General features: G+C 43.7%; 1 protein-coding gene across 9 annotated transcripts in view; it reads right to left on the bottom strand.

The window, feature by feature from the left end:
• The window catches only part of mast2 (microtubule associated serine/threonine kinase 2), a 206,502-nt gene that overhangs the window by 144,596 nt on the left and 44,787 nt on the right, over positions 1-17,119 (bottom strand). The gene's annotated exons all lie outside the window — the stretch shown is intronic.

Raw genomic sequence — 17,119 nt, forward strand, 5'->3', positions numbered from 1 at the left:
CACACACACACACAATAATTAGGATACACAGTCTATTTCCTGCCCTGACTGACGGGAGGAAGTTCCGCCTCACCAGACCCCACTAATCAATGCCCGCATGCAATCAATCCACCTGCCAATCAATGACTGAAGCAGGTGGGGGCTGGTGGCTCAGCCAGTTAAGTCGGATTTATACTTAGCTGCGTGCCGGCGTCGCGCAGTGAAAATTGCAGATCTCTAAGCTCAGAATGTGTGGCGGCACAACGCATAGTGAGCTTGTAAATCTGCTATGTTTGCTATGCGGACGCCGCGTAACAAAGTATATCAAGCCCTTTAGTGCACTGCCACATCAGTCAGTTGTGAAGAGCGGAATTTGAATCGCATGTCTGCTCTCTCTCTCTGTCCTCAGTGTCTTGTATCTACTCTACTCTCTCAACTATGCAAAAAAAATTCAAAAGATTTAAATAAGAAATGACAGAATCAGCCTGGCAGGGCTCCTTATCAAACACAGACATGGATATGGATGTGTGCGTGTGCGCGTGTGTGTCATAAGTCCCATTAATAAAACACTAGAGCTGAGGGCTGTCTGAGTGAGACTAGCCTAGATTGAAAAATTGGTGTTTGAGACTAATAGGGAATGTGTCCAGTGTCCACTCTGAGCAGCTCTGTGGCTGAGTGTCCACATTTGTCTCTCTCTCTGTGTGCGTGCGTGCGTGCATGCGTGCGTGCGTGCGCATAATGAAGCAACTGAAATGAATGTGTTTTGCCATTTGCACCACAGCTGAGCTGAGTATGACTGAGTTCAGAAATACAGTACAAGGAAAAAAATTGAAAACAGACAAAAGAGAGAGAGAGAGAGAGTAAAAGAGGGAGACAAATCGATAAAAAGTAGGAGGTGGACAGAGAAGAGGAGGAGAGTCTCAGATATTTTTTTATTATAAGGAAGGACAAACACAGACACCAACGGAAAGCCACACACACACACAAATTACAAATTCCCCTCATGGCCGTATCTAGCCCTGACAAAGGGCTTTCAGAACGATAGACAAGTTGGCCCTGGGGGGTTTAAAAACCGTCATGTGAACCAGTGTGACCTGAGGAGAGAGAGCTATTCAACGTCTACAAAAACACAGAGCAATCAAACCAGCCAACGACAAATAAAAGCAACCGCAGCTGCCGCTGAATGGCAAGTGATCTGGGCTCCTTCTCCCTTTGTAAATAAGAAAATGGTGGAAGAACAGAATATGCTCAAAGTCTAAAGTGATTATGGCCACTAAAGGTCATGATGACACACAGCAAGACAGGCCATCCAAATGAAACATGAAAATAATGAAAATAGGAGGCGTATGTCCGTGTGAGTCCCTGTACTGTATGTCCTATTATACAATGGGGAGCATTTTGTCACAATAGGCTTTCAGCTGTGCTCAAATTATCATGATAAAGCACACTTCGTGTTCAAATGAAATATGCCTCATTACTGCAAATATCAGTCTGGTAAGTGTAACATCTCTCTTACCATTTCCATGAAAAAAGAGATGCATTATCTATCTAGCTAACACCAACTTTTTTTCTAGGCTGCTGTTGGAATTATTGGAAGTAGGCTAGTACAGTACTCGCTCGTTTTCAACACTAGTATGATACAACCTTTTTGAATGAGGTTAAAAACAATTGCTTGATTCATTGTTGATAACCATTAATCAGTAACCACAATATTATACTCAAGGGTTCCGTACTGTCATTTATTATTGCCGCTTCAGTGACGCTAACGGTACATCACAGTCATGGCAATAATAAGAGGCAACACAATAACTCTTGTGCAACAGTGCTTAATTGTTATCAGCTACTGAACCATCAATGGAACGTAGAAAAGAGGGAGCGAGAAGAGGAGAGAGTGACATAAATAAAAACAGAAAAGAGAGGGAGAAACATCAACGGATCCATTCCCAAGCAGAGGATGCACAGTCTCAACCCTTTGGACTGCACATTGTTGCCAAGGTGACTAGGATTAGTTGTGTTTTTTTTTATGGGTGAGTGACAAATACTGGAAAAGTACTGTATGTTATGAAGAACAGAACGCAAGGGTGAACGGAGTTTAGAATTGGCATCGTAACCCATTTGAAAACAAGATGGAAGATCAGAATCAGCTTTATTTTAACAGATTTACAGAAGTAAAAAAAGTGGGTGAAATTCGTTTTCGTTCTACTGTTTTTTTATTTCCACAGAAAAAAAAGGGAAGAAGAATGGGGGCAAGAGGGAAGAAACAAACAAAGTATCTACATATTTACACATAGTACCTGGCAAGATGCAACAAAGGTTAGTCGCAGAGTTAGTCACACATAAAATAGCCGAGCTACACACTCACAACGCCTCGCATTGTTGCCGTTGTGAACTGTAAATATCTGCATGCAACTACCTACATATAAATCCGGCACAATGGCTATGCATGTGTGATGTATTTGTGCATCTTTCTGTGTATAATTATCTCTGAATACATATCAAGCTATATGCCTCCCTCTCCCACTCTCTCTTTCTCTCAAGGTTAGACAGAATACAGGGCCTTCAGTCATTGCTTCACTTATTAATTTGTCTCCTCCCGACATGCCCATAGCAAATGACAGGGACGAGGCCTGGAGGAACAGGGGGTGTGTTGGGGACAGCTGTGTCCGCCGTGTGGTGCTCTCACCCTGGGCACCAGTCCTCAACCTCGAGGGCTTCCTCCTGAACCCCTCACAGAGAACGACCGGGCGATGCACAAAGGCATGAATGCACACATGCGTAGAAACGCACATGCACCTGCGCGCACACAAGGCAAGAAGTGTGCCAACCTATATGTCCCAGTCAGACACACACAGACAGACACACACACACACACACACACACACACACACACACACACACACACACACACACACACAGGGACATGTACTGTAGCAGATGGCTGTTGCAGTGCCAGCAGAAGGTGGTGGTGCCATGAGCTAAGAAGCGTTGTCTGCCATGTAAAGTTAAGAGCTGCACTGGATGTCAGCTACCATGGTTTCAGCCAAGTTTACAGTAACAGTTTAAAGTTGTAGTTATGAGGGGCTCCCCATTCACTTGATGTGGTATATGGAGTTACCGTTTAAATGGGTGATCAAATGTTACAATGCTGACAACATCACAATAGCTGCTCCTACACTTAAAATATAATGTAGCTACTGTGTACATGAAATTAACCACAAACAGGTTAATTACTTAATTTTGAAAACTTTTTTCATGTCAAGGACCCCCAAAATGATATGCATTTAGCCGTGGACGCCTCATCTCAAAATATTTTGTTCCAGAGACCCCCACCAGAGGCATAGATTTGAGTTAAAAATGTATGAATATATTCAAAGATGTGCACACATTTTCACGATTTATTTTAAAAAAAATAGCCAAAGAAACCTAAAATGACATAGATGCGTTCCCGGATTGAATGGGTTAAAATAGACAGCTGCTAGCCTCACCCTGGTCCTCATAGCCAGTAGTTAAAACTCTACACATTGTACTGGAGACAGACACTGGAAAGGACTGAACTGAGAGAATATGGACGAGCGAGAGACTGAATGAAACAATGCACAATGCAGAGAGAGAGAGAGAGAGAGAGAGAGAGAGGTGAGGTAGAATTGGGTGGGTGGAAGAGGAGAGCGAGCACAAGTGGTGTTGTCATGGTGAACGTGGAGGCAGAGAAAAGGAGGGACAGAGGACAACATAAGGAAGGCAGTAAAGGAGGGAGGTAAGAGAGAGAGAGAGAGGAAGGTAGAAGGAGAGGTAGGGGGAAAGAGAGATAAGAGTGTTTTGGACGATGTGACAGGCTCTCGACGCACCCACTACTCTCATCTGCATGAAGTTAACTACTTTGCTCAACTTAAATTTGCCCGAGGTTTTTCCCCCACAAGGCAAGGTATCCCAGCATCGTCCCTTTGCTCAACAAACCCCCTGCATCCACAGCAAAGTGAATGGAGGCAAAATGGTCATTTTGCAAGAAGGACATCAGTTAAAATCATCAGTATTAAACGGAAATGTCGCCAATTTTTTACCTACTAGAGGTTCGGGCCTCAACGTCGCACTGCCGATCCGTCGGAGTCATAATGAGTGTCTCTTTTATGCCCACATATGGAGATATCTGTATCTGACAGTCCTCGTCCCTTTTATGCCCATATATGGAGCTGACTCGTGGTTTGTTTATGGTTATGTTGTCATAGTGACGTGGCCATGGTTGGTTTATGTTGTCATATTGACGTGGCTGTGGTTTCATAGTGTGGGGAAAAATACCCTATGTCTTCTGTGTATTTCTCCTGCAACACAGTGGGTCAGTAGTTGCATGACTGGCATGGACCATATTGGAATATGTTTAATTATTGGTTCAGGTGGTGAAATACGATTTTAAAAGCCACACAGATTTTGACAACAGCTGTTTACCCACTTACTAAACAGGCAACGGATCAGTCCCCCAAGTCATTCTATACCCCACTAAGCATTACCCCCCGTCCCCGTCCCCGTCCCCCGTCACTCCCTTCATTTCAAAGCGTCGTACCAAGTTTTCAGAAAGTCAAAAGCCTGGAACTAGTGGAATGAGTTTTCCTGGGGGGAGCCGAATGCACATTTCCACTTGAAGGAGTTCTCATTCTTGTTTTTTGTTTTTTTTCTCCTTTGAAGAAAGAAAAGGAGAAAGAAAGGCAAAGACAGTGAGGGAGGGGAGAGGGAGAGCTAATTATTTTTTGGAGAAATTAGTAGCCTGGGGGCTTGGATAATCCTGCGTTTGTTTTCCCTCTGTGCATTCTGAACGTGCACTGATCTCAGCCAGACAGCGTTCATTTTTCATAGCCGCTCTTAATTGCCATGTAGAGCCAGTGAAGCAGGATCTCACCGCAGGATATATATGTGTGTGTGCGTGTGCATGAGTGCGTGCGTGTATCACAGAGAAGCGGGGGATAATTAACTCAATACAGTCAAAAATCAAGCGGGAACTTAATGAACCTGCAAACTTACCTCTGTAATGTTCTCTGTGTGTGTGTGTGTGTGTGTGTGTGTGTGTGTGTGTGTGTGTGTGTGTGTGTGTGTGTGTGTGTGTGTGTGTGTGTGTGTGTGTGTGTGTGTGTGTGTGTGTGTGTGTGTGTGTGTCTGTCATTCCGAAGCAGTAGGTAATGAGCTAAATAAAGCCTGTAAATTAAAAAAGAAAGTGGAGATTGATTTCGTTCTTGCTATGAAGTTAGTAAAGTAAAGATACCTTCACAGAGCTGCAGACAGAGGATATTTTCTCACACTGCAGGTTAGAAAAAACACTTAAGCGAGACCACCTCTGCTCTCACAATGCTTGACCAGTCCACTGGGGGCTGGGAGAGAGACAGGTGAAAACGACTTTGTGAAAAGAGAGAGAGACAGAGAGCGATTTAATGGAAGTTAGATGAGAACATGGAAAACTGGGGAATTGGGGTAAAGACAGGATGATGACAGAGATGTGAAAAACAGAGGGAGGGAGCAGCCAGAGAGCGACAGAGAGGAAGAGAGAGATTGAGATAGAGAACGAGAGAAAGAGAGAGAAGTTAAGCAGCCTTTAGACATATAGATATGTAACGGCCAGTAATTATGGGTCTAGTAAAGCTTTGGGGGCAGTGGAGAACGCGCTGTTTGCAGCTCGGCCAATTATAAAAGTCCGATTCACCGTCACCCGCGGCGACAGCTCTAAAAGGTCACCACGGCAACAAACGAGGAAAGAGGAGAAACGGATTTGTCTCAAGTTATCAGAGCCTGGAAGCACAGTGGGAAGACAAAGTAAGGAAGGCTAATCTTAAACATGTACATACACGCACGCACACTGTCTCAATCATGCATACACGCACGCATGCACACACATACAAATGGATTGAGAACACACACACACACACACACACACACACACACACACACACACACACACACACACACACACACAAAAGTTAAAGTTGTTTAAAAGATATATATATATATATTTATATATATTAGTAGCCAAAAATACAAATGATACTTTTGGGCCAATGTCGTTGTTTTTTGTTGTTTTCAATTCATTTATTTTTCTTCTTTCTTTCTTCTTATTTTTGCTCTCATTGTTGTCGATGAGCAATAATAATGACAATGCCCAACCCAGATCTAGATTAAGGGCTCTATACTTGTCAGCTGGCAAAACATCATTTTTTCCCCCTTAAAATATGTTTACATACATACAGTAATACTAAACCAAATAGAAGACATCAGTGATCAACTAACAAATGTGAACGTACATTCTATTTTACACACACACACACACACACACACACACACACACACACACACACACACACACACACACACACACACACACACACACACACACACACACACAATAGGGGACAGACAGACAAACAGACGGATGATTCAGCAGCTCTGCTGGAGCATCCTGTGATGAGATGTGGAATAAGCAGCATGCTGGTATGGAGAGTGTGTGGGGGTGCTGGGCCTGTGATGGACAGAATATATGAATCTAGCCGAGTTTAATAACACTCACACCCGGTGGGCCAGACGAGAGGCAGGGGAGCGAGAAGGGGGAAGAGAGAAAAAGAGGGAGCGAGAGAGATATGAATTGGAGTGCAGTCAGTGGTGCAGTGTCCTGTTCGGCCCACTGTAACCTGTCAAGATTCGATTAAACATACACACACACACCACAGAAAGACACACAAACAGGCAACTTTTTTGCCTCTGCAATCGTATTTAAACCCATGTTAAATCTTCGTTCATACTCTCACCTATGGTCGGGAAGTGTGGGTCATGGATCGCGGATACAAGCGGCCGAAATGTGTTTTCTCAGACGGGTGGTCGGCCTCTCACTTAGAGATAGGGTGAGGGGGGCACGGTGGTGCAGTCAAAAAAAAGGAGAAACAAAAGAGATAGGGTGGGGAGTTCGGTCATCCGTGAGAGCCTCGGAGTAGAACCGCTGCTCCTTGACATGGAAATGAGCCAGTTTAGGTGGTTCGGGCATCTACGGATGCCTCCCTAGCGTCTCCCTGGGGAGATCTTCACTGGACGTACGACTGGGAAGAGACCACGTGGCAGACCAAGGACCAGATGGGGGGATTATATCTCCACACTGGCCTTGGAACGCCTCTGGATCCCCCCGGAGGAAATTGCTAATGTTGCTCGGGAAAGGGAAGACTCTGTTGGAACTTTTACCCCCCGCGACCCGATTCCGCATAAGCGGTTGAAGATGGATGGATGCTCAACCAAATATTTAAAACTCCTCTTGTTAGCCATGGGCAGGAAAAACAACACTGTCCTACCGAGACTGAAACCTTCCATAAGTGAGTGAAAACGGTACACCTGTTTCGACTCAAACTGACCCCATCCAATTCTTCCATGTCGGCTCATTAGCCAAGTGGTGGCCACTTACTCAGCCTTGCTGGCACGGAGCGCTGACAGACACAAAGAGACGCAGAGCACCGGGGAAGGGCTATCGAGCCGCGAGCTGTTCACTGCTCGCACCCATCGACTGGCCCTCTGCTGCCCAGCCCAAGTTCAGACAAGGACACTGCAGTCCTGTGGCCTACAGCCTCTCTCTCTCTCTCTCTCTCTCTCTCTCTCTCTCTCTCTCTCTCTCTCAGTAATCTGTGCTGTACTTCAATAGGACGTTAGCCTGCTAACCCAGCATCTAACCCCACGTGACTTTCTTTTTTGTTTTGTTTTTTAAACCCTACATGACTTCTGCCAAGGGACCAAATGACTTTTTCCTGATCTGAGTCTTTCCTACTAAACTTGAGAGAAAGGGGAAGAGGAGGCAGAACAGGGGATGACAAGAACAGCTAAATTTGCAGTCCATAAAAGAGAGGGGAGGGAGGGAAAGAAAGAGAGGGGAGGGTTGTAATGCGGAAACTAAACAGAGAACAGAGAACAACTGTGGATGAAGAGTGGCTGTACGTGTTAATGAGGAGTGCAGTGCAGGTCTATGATAGCGTCTACAGAAGCCTGGTGTCCTGGGGGGCTTAGAAAGGAATAGGGAATGAGTAGTGTGGCTCATATAGAGATAATTGCATTTAACGGATAGGCGCGCGCACACACACACACACACACACACAACCTTAATTTGACCATGAAGGACACAGTGAGAGGAGACTAAACCACTTGTACTTACTGTACTGGGTCATGTGTGCATTCAGAAAACAAGAGCTAACACAGCGTACTGTATTTATGGTATTATGGCTTAGAAAGAGACTTGAATGAAACATTGCTCATTATCACTGCAGAGAATGGATTTAAGTTGGAAAAGAAGACACAGTCAAATATGATGCTAACACCACAAAAAAGATTACAAGAGTCCAGTCTGGCAGTGGCAATCCTAGAGTGCCATTCTCTCCACCATCAACAAACTCCTCAAACCCACTTCTTCACGGTCGATAAATGCAACAATTTCCAAAGCCTTTTCCATAACAAAACACAATCCTCAACAGTTGGCCACCACCTTCTCCCGCACTGGGCATGAATGTAACCCCCCACTACTAGACACCCAGGACTACGTCAACATTTCGTGGAGAAATACACAGAGAACAGCGAATTGTTTTGCCACACGATACTCTTGATCTCCTCACTTTAGGACAGTGGGAATTAGGAAATTCTGTGAAGTTTCCTTTTAGTAACGTCTGTATTAGTTCTGTTTATGCCTTTGAGTATCGTTTGTACCTCCAAGTGTTTACGGTACAGTAATCCAACACTGAAACACTGAAACCCATTGCAAAGCTTTCCGTGATGCATTGTGTTGTCTACTCTACAGCTCAACTTAAGATGGTAGATCTCAGTAAACAAATCACCGGAACTTTCAGCTTGAGGATCCGTTCCCATTGACCTTTATCCAGCGTGTTTCATTACCGCATTGCACAGAGGACCCATGGGAAACAACAGGATGATATCCCTTACTGTCATCAATATCTCGGGTGGAGCATGGGGGGGGGGGGGCAGTTGTGAAATGATTTTAAGCTCAACTCAGGTCAGTGCGTTTTCAGTTTGTTCCTCTACTGAGGTTTCTGCCATGCACAGTACAGTCCTCAGTGTGAATTTAACTGTGGGAGATCAAATGTAACAATAGTGTAATGAGAATGTACAGACGCCATTTGTACAAATCTTACGGATTTCACTGTGGTGGAAGAGAAGTTTTTTGGTTTGTTTTACTACATTATCTTTCTGTTTGCTATTCGCTAGCTATCTCATAATAGCGGCTCTAGCGCTAAGCTAGCAGGACAATAGAGCTGGCTGCACTGAAGGTCACTTCATTCCAGCACACGTATTGCAACGTGCAAACACACGTGCGTGTGCACACGCACACGCCTGTGCTCTACGCTTAGGCCTTTCAGCTGTGGCTGTAGGCCAGCTAGCGATGTACTGCAGCTATCTCGAGAAGCTAAAATATGTGGGGTGTGCGTGCGTGGCTGCGGGCGTGCGTGATGCAGGTAAGTGCTCTCTCAGCAGGAGACTGGGGCAGTCAAGGTACACTGTGCCCTCCTTTGGCTGTGACTCATGAATATGACAAAGGGAACCGACAGCCCGAGGCGAGATGGAGATTGGAGAGAGTGTGTGTGTGTGTGTGTGTGTGTGTGTGTGTGTGTGTGTGTGTGTGAGAGAAAGTGAGATTATGTAGATACAGTATGTGGAGGAAGATAAGCTGACTCCCTTTCCATCCACACACACACATTTTGTTCCATTTCCTGTGTGAGAGAACAACCGGATCACAGCCCCAGTGTGTCTCCTACAGCTGGACACTTGGTTTGGTTCTCGACTCTCATGCTTAATTCATGGTCTGTCGTATGACAATGTCACGCGCCGAAAATATCTGATTTACACGCTTGTAAATCGTCAATATTCAACGCGCGACACCGTCGTAGGACAAAGCATAAATCGGGCTTCTGACTGCGGTTGCTGCTATGACACCTGCATTTGCATCTGGGGATCAATAAAGGTTATCTTATCTTATCCTATCTTAACCTTGAGCATGAGTCATCACTACTCACCTCGGCAGAACCGCTAATGCAGCGGTTCTACCGAGGGCCGTTTGTCAGATGAACAACCTCAACCCACCACGTAAAGTACAGTATGTCAACCGTTCAACAGCCCAGAACAAGCTCTGACTTTGACATCCGCAACAACGTGTGCATGTGGCACGGGCAATTATACGCAGTGCGTTTCTGTTTTTTTTTGTGGTCACTTTTAAACTGTCCCGTCTGTCAACAGGAGTGAAGCCACGTGCACTTCCCTCCCTCCAGGATCCAACGCATGACGTCATACTGCATTTGTGCTGCTTTTAAAGTGATGTCAGATTGTCAGTCAGTGCAGGACTGGTTCAAATTTCAATAAAAACACTGTTCCAGGCATATTAGAAATGCTGCTATCCACGAATTGGCCTACATTTGTTCTGTCTGCTGGCACAAGAAAGGTGGTCTTTTCATCATCCCAAAAAAGTGAGAGTGGTGTGTTCCATTTTCACGGAGCCACCCTGGATAGTTTAATTTTGTGAATCGTGTGTGCATTATTGTATGTGCAGGTGGTTGGTCTATGGTCTCTAAATGACACACACTCAATCGATGCATTGACGGCCTGGAGTACAAAAGAAGAAAAAAAAAAATGGGCCGCAGGGCTGGACGCAGAGACATCCTAAGCAACAAATCCTGTTTCGTCTGCAAAAGGCAGTTGGACGGCGATTGCATTGGTGGGGTGTTGACACGTTGTTATGATCAAATTCATCGTGACATTGAGAGCACGTGGCTGACACACGCCTTCATCTGTCTGTCCTAACTTTCAAACACTATCACCACGCCCATGTCAATAATCCAGCACAAAGGGACAACCAAAGAACCTAATCAACCACTTAAACCCTAATATACTTCATTGCCCAGGGTAGAATAGGGATGCTAGAGTTCACGTGGTTAAAGATCAAATAAAAAATGGGCTGGACCACGGCACATCTGCCCACATCACCTGCCATCTGGCATCTTCGTTAGTCTTTGTCGCCATCGGTCGCAGTGGCAAAAGTGACAAATGAGCACAGCAATTATTCAGTGTGTGCTCATGTATTTTTAAGGCAAGCCAGGTCATCCTGTTCCTGTTCCCCTGCTCTCTCTCTCTCACACACACACACACACACACACACACACACACACACACACACACGCTGTTACAGCAGGTTCTCTAAGTATAATGTACATACTGTACAATATACCTCCAAAGAGTACTTCTACACCGTATGTGCAGTATGGTATACCTACAGTATGCTTTGACCTCCCAATACATTGTCCTTAATGAGCATATTTACAAGTGAGTATGTGTGTGTGTGTGTGTGTGTGTGTGTGTGTGTGTGTGCGTGCGTGCACTTCTGTCAAATGCAGAAGACTAAGTATACCAGTCTCCTTTTTCCAAACCGGAATACACACACAAAGACCTTATTTTAATATTCTTTAGCTTTCTCTGTATTAGACAAATGTCGCTGGCGAGCCGCGAGGCCCATTTCCAACAACCACGGAATAGAAAGTGACTTAACATGATCACTTTGATGCTCATCTGTGAAACATGACAGGGCAGTTCTTCCGTCTCTCCCTGCCCAGTGTCAAACGACAGCGCACCGCCTGCAACAAAGCTGCACTGCTTTCATGTCAAGCTCAATATTCACCCTCTAGCTTCCAGTTTTCAAAACAAATGCAAATGCTATGCTAATTTGGACCTGCGTCGTTAACGCCACAGTTCCCAGTGCCCACTCCTTACTACTGGCGAGTACAAAGAGCGAATACTGAAACATGATTGGACACGAGCACTCAATGGAGAATATTTCCATTTTTCATATTCAAATGTGTGTGTGTGTGTGTGTGTGTGTGTGTGTGCACGTGCGCGTGCATGTAGTCCAGGTGCAAGGCAATCACACACACTCACATAAACACCACCTGCCTCTTACAGGGGTTACCAGGTGATTCTCAGTTAATGGCTACTGTAAGTAACTCACAGTTACTTTCTTTTCATGCACACACATGTGCGTGCACACACACACACACACACACACACACACACACACAGATCAGGCCCTAGACCATTAGCCAGGAAGCAAACACCATCTGGCCATCCAGAATTGTTTTCCCAGAAGAGGGCACACAGGCTCCACTCATCTAGCCAATAACATACAAACCTCCACGCGTCCACACACGCATGTGACACCTTCACTCAGACACACACACTCACTCATAACACTACACAGTACAAAACACAGTATAAATATGGACCACGGCTACCAATCCAGTTAAATTAACACTCCAGATTTTACTGTGCATATTAACAAATAGGTATCATATGAAATGTACTACACTACTGTATAGGAAATACAAGGAGAGGAGAGCAAAAAGACAGTGCTAAGGGGGTTCAGGTGTTCTGTCCAACAACTAATGGAAGTCATTCAGATCAATCAGGGACTGACAGGCTTGACCCTGAGGCTGGGGCCGCTGTGTGTACCTGACACCCTGGAGAGAGACAGCTGCTTGTGTGTGCATGCACACTCATTCCACTTTTACAGGACCCCGTGGGGACACGGTATAGCCCATGATTTTCATGCTGAAAAATGCAATATCCTGCTTGTGTCTAATGGCCAGGTTTATTAACGCCCAGAAAGTTAATGCTCCCCTATTGTATTGACAATAATGATCTCATCGTCCTTGTTTTTTCATACAGTAATAATTGTTAATTGTTTTCCATGCAAAAACATCTTAAAACAAAGTTGGTGCCACTGCTTTTGACGCGCATATTTTTTGGCATGCACAGAGGTTGTGCGTCCCCTCCTCCCCGGGTATGGGACTTTTATTTTTTGATGATGTACACAGGAAAATACATTTATATTTAGTCTTTGGTGGCTCAAACAGTATGCAGTTTGATGGAGGGAGAGATACATACTAAGAGAGAGGGAGAAGAACATATACGAAATGGAGAAACTCACATATTCTGTAAGACTCCGTATGGATACTTTTTGTAAATACTGGTTAAAATGGATATTACATATGAAAATAGTTCTGTGAAAGACCTGTAAAGAAGTGGGGTTTTTTGAATGTATATCTGTATGTATGTACAAGTATGTGAATCTGTACTATGCGTGGGGATACCTTGCTTGATTTAATACCTCTATGTTATATACTTTTTATTTTTGTACACTTTACTGCTTGTTTTTTATTTCTATGTATATCTCTCAACGAAAGGACTGAAGTTGCTTCAAATAAGGATCCCTCTCATTTCATCTGGACTGAATAGCCCTTAACATGAGAATGTTAACTCTGCCAGAAATGTACTAATTTAATTTAATGTATATGTGATGCCCAACATGACCTAACCTGCTCTAAGAAAAATAAATAAAAAGAAAGTTTAAAAAAAAAAAAGAGAGAGGGAGAGACACAGTGAGAGAGTGAGAAAGAGAGAGAATGTCAGGGAGAATGTATCGGCTGACGACCAGGGAAGAGGAACCTTCTAATCAATGTGTCCACAAGAAACTCAATAAACTATGATTATTTGCTCAGCTAGAATAACGCTGCAGGCCATGTTTTCCGTTTAGAAAGCCATCTACAATTTCCTGCTGGATGTATTTCATTTTCCAAAACTCAGTCAGGGTGGGGGGAGGGGGTTCATACCAATTACAGTGCCAATCATGCAAAACAAAAACAAACTGGGGTTATTGAGTCTCATTTTCTTTCCACATCATGTTCCTATGACCATCACTTAATGTTCCCAACCGCAAGGTGATGTTAAAGGCATAACGTAGCTGTGGTCATTACTGTCAGTGTGCTTGAATCAAGACTGACTCCCTGGGCTGCTAGAGAATAAGACTTCTTTCATGAGCCTCTGTGAATCTAGGCAATGGAATATTAAGAGAGGAAGAAAATGCATGTCATAAATCTACCTCATTCATTCAATGATGGAGTGTGTGTGTGTGTGTGTGTGTGTGTGTGTGTGTGTGTGGGGGGGGGGGTATAATTTTCAGAACAGCATGTGAGCTCAGCAGAGTGTTTTATTATGAACAACCGGGTCCATACAAAAAGGGAGAGACGGGTCAGGTCATACAATATAATCAGAAAACCAGGACTATAAATACCATCGACCAGGCATTCTAAAACTTTTTAATACCACGACCCCACCCCATATTATGAGGGAAATCTTTTGACGACCCCATTTAGCACAATGTCAGCTGATCCCTAATCAGCGCAAAAATGTTATGCATATGAAACGTACTCTAGTATGTACTAGTGCAAAACTGACAACTGGCCTCAATTGACATATTGTGGTTAACCAACCAGAGTGGTTAACCACTTTCAACCTGGCATCCCTATTTTAGGCATGTCATCAACACCGTAGGATAAACAAAGGATAAACGTAAAGTGGTTAAGGGCACAGAAAACAAATTCAATGGGGTTAACAATACGCTATAGGGAACGAAAGTTGTATAGAGACAAAGAATTGCTGCTAAAACCATACATCCACCTTGCCACATAAGTTGTAAGTGTTCAGTGGTATAATTGATGCACCCAACCTACTGTAACCAGGCTCTGGGTTGGTGCAACTACACATCAGACACTGCTGCCATCTGCTGGTGATACTAAAATTATTGTATTTATTATAAGCATTTTATATTTGAATGTAATGTAAAGATACTGTGCAACATGTTGTGTTCTTAACCTTACTTTCACAGTCACTATTCTACTTTAGGGATATTAAGGGATATTAACAATAATCACATTTTTATTCAAATACCTAGAATTTGTCCAATATCTAGACTATTATACAGAAATTAAAAAAGGATACAGAAATTATAGATGTTAGCAACTGGCACAGCAGGTCTATCCCAGCAGGGGGAGTCACAAACTAGTACTAGTCACACATTTATAAACAGCCTTCCATTATGCACCTCAGTTTTTTTACTTGAAAGGTAGAATGGAAGCTATGTACATTCATTTCAATGACAAAACAAAAAACAAAAACAATGACAGTAATAGTTTACTTAAGATGCGAGGTAGCCCTGGCCCAAACATAAGTAACATGTTAGTCCAAACGACCACGTCTTCAGCTTCACTTATGTCATTCCTTCTCATGATCAGACCAATGCTTGTCATCTGTGACACCATATGGTTTTGTTTACATAATTGACTACTGTATACTGAAGATAACTGAGCAATGCTTTTTAAGCCCTACGGATGTGTACAGGTAATGTACATTCTATAATGGACAGAGACTCAGATGGTGAAAGATAAGATAACCCAGACCAGACTTTAACAAAATACTTTAAGTGCGTGACTAATAAAGTGTTCAATCAATGAAACTCCACAGCAGTGCTATTGTTAAATAGCTACTGTAAAACATTGGCTGCATCATAGAATCAGTCACAGGGGCTCACTGTATGACTGGTGGATGCCCATGTCATGTTTTCTTAAATCCTGAGGCCCCAACATGAATTCTAGTAGAATTCTAGACTAGTAGTATTAGCTATACAGTAGGTTTGGAAAAGTCTGCCATGTCTCACATAAACACTTCCCTCCACTGTTACAGTATTCTTCTTGCATAGCCAGCACAGGCAACACTTCCTCTATTGTGCTGTTGGAATAACAATGCTGGGGTCATATCATAACAAACAGAACTGGTTACAAAACATATGAAATACCAGCAAGGCTTCACAGAATTCCCCAATGTTACCCTGATAGAAACGTCAACGAGCTAATGTTAGCAAATAAAACTAAAGTGGGCAAAGCAGTGATGTAGCAAGTAGCAACACCAGTACCTACAGTCACTCTCTGTTTCTCTACAAGTTTAGAAAGTGGGTTGAAAAACAATCACACAGGTTGATAAACATTTCTGTCTAAATACAGTTTACACTTAGAGCACAAATCTTCATATGGGTACAATTCCCTCCTGGTCCACAAGGAGTCAGAGTTGTGCACAGAACAGAGTAAAGGATAACAGAATGCAGACACTGATGCACACAGCTGAGTTGTTGCTATGTAGACCACTTTCATATGTAGGTCAGCACTATGTTGCTTTGTGCACGTAGGCATGGACGCACGCACACGCGCACGCACACTCACGCAGAGACCAACCTTCACGCTCCATTTCTCAAATGCTGGTGAGCATGGTCCTGTGAAAGAGCTTCTCTCTGTGGATGGAGTGTGTGTGCGTGTGTGTGTGTGTGTGTGTGTGTGTGTGTGTGTGTGTGTGTGTGTGTGTGTGTGTGTGTGTGTGTGTGTGTGTGTGTGTGTGTGTGTGTGTACACATGCGCTGTAAAAGCATGAGTCATCTTTCGACTGCTGCGTCAGGCTGGCACAGCCTGCAGTGTGTAAAGACCCATATAGTACCAGGCTGAAAGTCCACTGTAGAGCAGCTATTCTGGTGATACCATACAGAACCACAGGTCTACACATGTACTGTACTGTACTGTACACTCAGGAAGGAACATCGGATAGAAGTGCGGATCCAAAAATTACAGTTTAGGCCGATGCTCTTATGCAGAGCGACTTACAAGTGCCAAATCAAAGTAAGCAGAGTAAGCATGAACAGCAGTCAACAAACAACAAGGTAAGAGGTCACAGAAGTGAAGTGCAAAGAGAACGCTATAGTGCTTCAAAGAAACTATCCATCTAGCATCGTACAAACCCAAATGAAACGAATGACATGCCAAACATACACGCACATACTCGGGGATAATTTTGTGTTATATACATCCGTCATTCTGTCAACCCTGAGTTACGTTAATAACTCTCGTCAACCATTGTGCAGCAGAATTCGCCAGTGAACTGAAACTCTCTCCTTTCATTGACAATGGAAGGAGAGGAGTCCGCTTTACGTTAGGAACTCTCATCTCGTCTCTGAAGCCTGACTAGTTGCGAGTAAGAAGTATTGGTGGATACGATGCACGGCGCATCTGCCTCAAAATAAAGGGTGAATGAGGCTCATATTAGACTCATATAATACAAGTATGCTATTTAACCCATTAAAAGCCAGTGTCATTTTAGATTTATACGTTGGCTATTCAGAAATAGCACAAACATTTTGAAAAATCTTGAAAGAACTAGTGGTTTAGAAGGCATTTTATAGAATCGGCCTCAGGTCTTAAAGGGTTAAT

The sequence above is a fragment of the Gymnoscopelus microlampas genome (genome assembly GCF_963454915.1).
Source record: "Gymnoscopelus microlampas genome assembly, chromosome: 9".
Lineage (NCBI taxonomy): Eukaryota > Metazoa > Chordata > Actinopteri > Myctophiformes > Myctophidae > Gymnoscopelus > Gymnoscopelus microlampas.